Consider the following 7,482-nt stretch of genomic DNA (forward strand, 5'->3'; position numbering starts at 1 on the left):
CCATTCATTCATTCATCCATTCATTCATTCATTCATTCATTCATTCATTCATTCATTCATTCATTCATTCATTCATTCATTCATTCATTCATTTAATCTTTACTTAATCTCAAAGGATCATTGAGAGCAAACTCATTTACAAAAGAAATACAAAACATAATAAATACAAAAAAGAAAACGATATAGAAACAGAACGTCAATCAATTAAACATTTAAAATATGTAAAAACAACTACAGACTGGTGAAGTTTTTATTTAAATTTTTTTATTTAACCTTTATTTATCCAGGCAAGCAATTAAGAACAAATTATTATACAAAAGCAGCCTGTCCAAAAAGCAAAGGCCTTTTGTGGGAAGGGGGGGGGTGGGAGGCTGTAACAAAAACAAGGTTATGTTCATGCATACAAGTAAATAAACGTTCCTGTATAAAAAAGATGCAATTTTCTATTGTGAATACTTGAAAAAGACCGGAAGGGTCGAAACGTTGTATCTGCTATTTTTTGTCACAATTACAACACCTTGGAGCATCAAAAGTGAGTTGCGAGCCCCGCTTTGTTTCATGTATTACTGTTTTTACAGTTTGGCTCAGCACCAAGGAACGGAGGATGTGCGTTATTTATTTATTTTTCTGAAGATCACCAATAATGGCCTTATACAGAAACAGATGCCAATGCAAGTCACGTCTCTCTGCCAGAGAGGACAACCCAACTGTAGCATTATAGGATACAATGATGGGTACCATAACTGTCACCGGTCAATGGAGAAGCGATTTCCATGCAAGCATAATGTGTGACTAAGTGTGTGTGTGTGTGACGTGTGTGTGATGATGATAATGACTGTTTACTACACTCTGCTGAGCATATTAATCTGGGCCTCCGTTCCCAGCTGTGACAACCATTGTAGCAGAACACACACAGACACACACACACACACACGGGCTCAAAGACACGTGTTAGATTGTGTGCTCTATTCTGTCTAGCTCTACATGGTGCACTGTAGCTCTATTCTGTCTAGCTCTACGTGGTGCGCTGTAGCTCTATTCTGTCTAGCTCTACGTGGTGCACTGTAGCTCTATTCTGTCTAGCTCTACGTGGTGCACTGTAGCTCTATTCTGTCTAGCTCTACGTGGTGCACTGTAGCTCTATGCTGTCTAGCTCTACGTGGTGCACTGTAGCTCTATTCTGTCTAGCTCTATGTGGTGCGCTGTAGCTCTATTCCAGGGGTGTCAAACTCATTTTCACAGAGGGCCACATCAGCATTATGTTTCAAGTTTCTTTCAAGTTTCTTTAATAGTTGTCATACAGAAGTACAGAATACTTTCATACAAAATGCTTCTTACTGTTACGCTCCAGAGACTGTGCTAGACAAGATAGTATCATGTAATTTAGAAGAAGAAAATGAGGTCACAGTGTTCGGTATAGACATATGTACAATGTTCTGAGTTACCATATAATATACAATACTATGCAGTGTACTAATGTACAGTACTATCTAGTGCAAAGCAGAAATGGGATGAGGTACAATTTAGGTACAATTTACAGTAAGGTGTACGAGTTGTAGTGCAATCCTTCATCAATAAATATAAAGTGTGGGGAGTGGGTGCTACAGTGTGTTTGTTTAAAGTGGGTGTGTGCTATAAAGTGTGTGGAGTGGGTGCTACAGTGTGTTTGTTTAAAGTGAGTGTGTGCGTGTGGATGTGTGTGCTATGTGCGTTTGGTGGTTGTTGTTGTGTAGTGTTCATTCATTGTTCGTTTAGCAGCCTGATGGCCTGGGGATAGAAGCTTCTTCTGAGTCTTTCTGTGCTCGCCTTGAGACTCCGGTATCGCTTGCCTGACTGCAGCAGTTCAAAGAGGCAGTTGTTCGGGTGACTGGAGTCTTTAATGATTCTCTTAGCCTTGCCCTTGCAACGCTTGTTGTAATGGTTGCCCTCAAAGGGCCAAAGACCGTATAAATGTTAATGTAATGTAAAATAAATGTAGCTACACATTTACATATTGTTAAACATGGTGTTTCTGTATTTATTACTTATTCAAGTTATACATATTGCATATTAATTTGCATAAATGTAAAAATATATGTTAGCTTATGTTATTTTAACAAATAATTTTAGTTTATCAGAACCCCATATTACTCCACCAATCAATGATCAAACCATTCAAGTAAATAACAAAGAAGAATATCATCAAATACAAGCTATGACATTAAGTTTGTTCAAAACCTTTTTGTCACAGTCAAGAGGGGCAGAACTAACAACTGTGAGCTGCAAAGAACACGTGGGACAGATGTAGCAGATGTTACAAAAACAAATGGCTGCACACAACCTTGCAGAGGCCATACATCCAACTAATGGAAGATAGTTTAATTAACTTTAATTAACAGATTGCAGAATGGGTACAGTACAGTACAGCTCAATACACACAATTGTTAAGGGGATGCAGACCAGAGAAAGACTTTCGACTTGTTTACATCAGGGTCCCCCATTTTCAATTCGTAATGAAATTGCTATTATGTGTCTGCATGAACACACAACTGTAACTGTACTAAAAAATAACAAAATAAGGGTTGTCTCAGTTCACAACTATATTGGTCAAGTTTTGGGTGGGACTTGTTTGCGTCCCTACAGCTTCTTATTCAATTGAGCGAGATGCTCGGTTATGTCACACAGCCAGTTTGCATCTGACAGTTCAGACAATATTACTTCAACCCTTTGTTACCTATTCCGCCTGGATCTTTTTTGTATTTTGGGCTGTACATTTTTTTTTTTTTTTTTTTTTTTTTTTTACCTGAGCTCTTGGGGGGCCACATCAAATGACGTGGCGGGCCGGATTTGGCCCGCGGGCCGTGAGTTTGACACCTATGCTCTATTCTGTCTAGCTCTACGTGGTGCACTGTAGCTCTATTCTGTCTAGCTCTACGTGGTGCGCTGTAGCTCTATTCTGTCTAGCTCTACGTGGTGCGCTGTAGCTCTATGCTGTCTAGCTCTACGTGGTGCGCTGTAGCTCTATTCTGTCTAGCTCTACGTGGTGCACTGTAGCTCTATTCTGTCTAGCTCTACATGGTGCGCTGTAGCTCTATTCTGTCTAGCTCTACGTGGTGCACTGTAGCTCTATTCTGTCTAGCTCTACGTGGTGCGCTGTAGCTCTATTCTGTCTAGCTCTACGTGGTGCACTGTAGCTCTATTCTGTCTAGCTCTACATGGTGCGCTGTAGCAACAGTAAGAATAGTCTTTAGAATTGTTTTAGTTGGCTAGTTGATTAGCCTAACCAGTCGTTGTTGTTTTTATGTAAGTGGAACCACGCCCAATTTAAGAATTCTTATTATAATGTTATTCCTATGGTCTAAGTCTCTGTACGATAGCATGTACAATAATGATACCGTATATATATATATATATATATATATATATATATATATATATATATATATATTTTTTTTACATATCTGTTCATATTAGGGATGCTCGATATTGGCTTTTTTACCGATACCGATATTCCGATATTGTCCAACTCTTAATTTCCGATACCGATATCAACCGATACCGATATATGCAGGGTTTCCCCGTCCAAAAAACTGAATAATTTCAGGTAACTAATAATTTCACTGGATATATATAACAAATATTGTTATTGTTTTTTTTTGTTTTTAAACCGATACCGATATTTTCCGATATCACATTTTACTGCCGATATCGGACATCCCTAGTTCATATCCCTTACCTACTCTTACTAGTTATGCTGCTGGCCAGTATGACTTACTACCATAGTGTCTGTATACCTGTATCACTGTATGTATTAATACTAAAACACTCTACGTACATCTGATTAGCACTATTACTCAGTAGTACTAATGTATATATTTTGTACCCCGTTTTTATCGCTTGTACATTGTATATTACTATTGCACTTTACTGTTACATTTGCCCTCTGGCCGGATGCGAAACCTCTTTTCGTTGTTTTCTCTATATTTCTCCTGATCCTAGTAGCATTGGCTACTGGCCATCGAAAGCCACGGAGTTCTAGACTTCCAAGATAGAATAAAGAACATTGTGCTTGACAAGGTAACTATAAAAGAAGGAAGGGTCATCACGTCAGAATACCAACATTCTATGCTCTGCTTGGTGTCAGACTTTGGTGCCAGTTCTAATTGAAGCCTGTATTACAATCCAAAATATAGCTGCCTATCTGAGGAAATATACATCAACCAATATATCAAATGTTAGCTAGATAACAATGCAACACGTTACCTATGATTCATTTCTGACATCCGAGATAATAACCATTTAAATGACGGGTCGTTAACAGGGAGATGGCTGATGATGATCCCATTCAACTCAATGTCGGCCAAACTGAACGTTTCCATAGTTGGCAACTTGGCACCGATGTGCGTTCACATGACATGACATGACTACCACGTGGCATGGTGACCCTTCCTTCTTTTATAGTTTCCTTGGTGCCTGAAAGGGTTATTAAAAGGAGTAGCGTGTGTCGCCGTGGCCTCGCCCTCAGATACGCCGCTTGCTGTCAGTTACAGTATTGGTGGTCTGACTACAGGCTACATGATTAAAACCATGTTACTTACAGCCCGCTCAGTCGGTCACGCAATCTAGACTCCAACCAATCGATATGCTATATTTATTAACCTTCCACCGGGTGTCGGGGCGGGTGAGTGAGTGAGTGAGTGAGAGTGTGTATGGAACAGCAAATGGACCGTACATGCAGTGATGTCCGTGCCTGATTGAGCCAGATTAAAAGCCTGCACTCTACAGACTTGTTCTTGGCCTGAGCCTGGCCCAACAGCCCTCTCCCAAGTAATCACTCACGCTGTCATGGGAACCGATCACAAACATAATGCTGCTCTTTATAGACCTTTTACTGCACCATCATTCCGGTGTGTTTTGTCCTGCTTGTTTCAAAAACGGAACCCGACCCGTCGATATCTGTGAATACTTTCCTCTCTGGTTTTCCCTTTAACCTGAATGTTTCCGTCTCTCCCGCAGAACGTCCTGGAGTGCGAGGAGCGGAGGAGAAAGGAGGATGGAGGGAGAGAAGGAATGGTGGCCGGGAAGGAGGAGGAGGAGGAGGAGCAGCAGGAGGAGGAGGAGGAGGTAGTAGAGGCGAGGAGCAGCGATGAAGGCTTCATGGGGATGACACCTCTCCTGCAGGCTCACCATGCCATGGAGAAGATGGAGGAGTTTGTCCACAAGGTACGGAACACACATGCGCACACACACACACACACACACACGCACACTCACACACACTTTTGAACAGAAACATGTCTTAATCTTTCTCTTTTTATTTTCTCTCTCCCTCTTTCTTTCTCACTATCCCACTCCCACACACAGACTTTAACTGCCTGCTGAGTGGTGCACATTTCTCTTCATACAGACTACAATTTAAAGGTGTTTATAGATGACATTCGGTCACTAGATGTCGCTCTAGAGCACCAGCATGCAATTTATCCAATCAGGTGCATTCCATGTGGGGAAATGGGAAGTAGGAGAGGATACATGCACACAACATGGGGGGGGGGGGGGGGGGATCAATACATAACAATTTTATCTATAGCACCTTTAAGTTAGATCAGTGGTGCTCGACGTATCGGGTTGGTCGGTACTGAATTAAACATTTTCGGTTGGGCTCAACGATTCAGCACAATAATCCTATTTTCAATCTTGTTGCATTTTCTTTTTCTTTTACGGAAGTGTGTGTCGACACGCAGTCTAGCTATTCTGGACCACAGTTGAAGTGAAAGTCTTGACATAATGCATTCCACTGGCTTCCCCCTCGCCCTACTGCTGCCTTTAAACCATTCTGCTTTCTCGCGTACTTCTCGCATACTTGTGTTCTCCTGTACAAGTAGTATCGCGCAGGCTTCCGTCACGCTACCATTAGCACTAGGGATGCACCCATACAGGATACAGTCTGTAGGCATGAAACCTAATAAGTGGATAATAGTAAAAGTCGACTTTTGTAGCGTTGGTTGGTAATGTTTTTATATGCAGGTTATGAAATAAACGCTTTAAACCTTAACCTCTTAACCTGTGCCCCCAAAATTGGCCGTTTTAGTTTTAGTTTGAGGACTGCATACTTTTTTTGCAAACCAAAACAACATACTTTATACTTATAGCACATGCATGAGCCTGGTCTCTTTTGAAAGATGACATTCTGAAGAATGTGAGAATTAACTTTTAGTGCTAATGAAATTGAGTAACATAGGTCTGAACTTGAGTTGTAGAAAAACTCTGTAGTTTTTCTGTAGTAGTTAGTAGTCCAGAGGTAGTATTTCCCCAGAAGGTGGTATGGCTTAAAAATATCCATAGCCTGAAGCTATAGTACATGTCCAAATTTCATAAAGATCCATTCAGAAATGAGTGATTAGGAGTGATTTTGGTAAACTGTGTACAAAAGAAAAACTCAGTTTTCTCATAGACTTCAATTAATTCGGCTGTTTTTCTCTTCCTGTTTTTGCTTGTTAGTTTTTCACCTAGATCCCTGATTCATACATCCCCAGATGGGGTATCATTGGAAAGCCACACTCATTGGCTACAACCCTCCACAATCATTTTCGAGATCGCCAAATGATTGACGGAACTAGAGCTCCAAGAGTCGGGGGTGGTATTTTGCGCAATACCGTGTACTTTGCACAAGCCTCAAATACCGGCATGTAACTCGGGAACCGCTGAACGGATTTTGTCGGATTTTTCGCTATCGACCGGCAACAAATAAGCCTTCAATTCGATATATATATATTGTATTACAAAATATGCACACCCGAGCCACTAGTGGTCGCCAAAGTGCCGGTGGGCAAATCGTCACATGTGGGCCCTTGCATGTTAAATAAAGGTTATAAAAATAAAATAAAAGCCTCCAATAAAGGCCCCCGAACCGTGTCGACTGAAAAGCAGCCATGCTCGGCCAATTCCAGTGACTAGGAGGGAGTGATGTGTCAAACAACACCACTTGAGCTCAGGGCTGTTCCTGCCTGACCTCTGGCCTGCATGCACTGCTGTTATTATGCATAAATGTTTAACACATAGCAGCATGTTAGATCTCTCTACTGGAGAAACATTCATTATATGTCTCCATAATTGTCCATAATGAACCCCAAACTGATGGTCTAAGTCTAAACTGTTCAGTCAAACTGATGGTCTAAGTCTAAACTGTTCAGTCAAACTGATGGTATACGTCTATACTGTTCAGTAAAACTGATGGTATAAGTCTTTACTGTTCAGTAAAAGATCGGTAGCCTACTTCTCAGACTGAGTCCCTGGCACCACATCTTTTCAAATGGGGGTCCATGACTTATTTACCAGGGTGGTATTGCGATATATTGCGATGTATTACCTTTTTTCAACTGCAAATTATGTCCCCAAGGAAAACTGTTAATATCGGCAATATAAATAATATACATCATCGGTTTTATCTGACGAGATAATGCTTCAGTCTGTTCACCTCACTCTTTATTGCTGTAAAAGGGGATT

At 40.9% G+C, this 7,482-nt stretch overlaps 1 pseudogene across 1 annotated transcript in view; it reads left to right on the forward strand.

Moving 5' to 3' along the window:
- The window catches only part of LOC311242037 (adiponectin receptor protein 2-like), a 103,346-nt pseudogene that overhangs the window by 85,900 nt on the left and 9,964 nt on the right, over positions 1–7,482 (forward strand). Inside the window, exon 3 of the transcript XR_014620993.1 lies at positions 4,996–5,202. The product of XR_014620993.1 is annotated as an adiponectin receptor protein 2-like (transcript). The remainder of the gene's footprint in view (positions 1–4,995; positions 5,203–7,482) is intronic.

Source organism: Notolepis coatsorum (genome assembly GCF_963971535.1).
Source record: "Notolepis coatsorum genome assembly, chromosome: 15".
NCBI lineage: Eukaryota > Metazoa > Chordata > Actinopteri > Aulopiformes > Paralepididae > Notolepis > Notolepis coatsorum.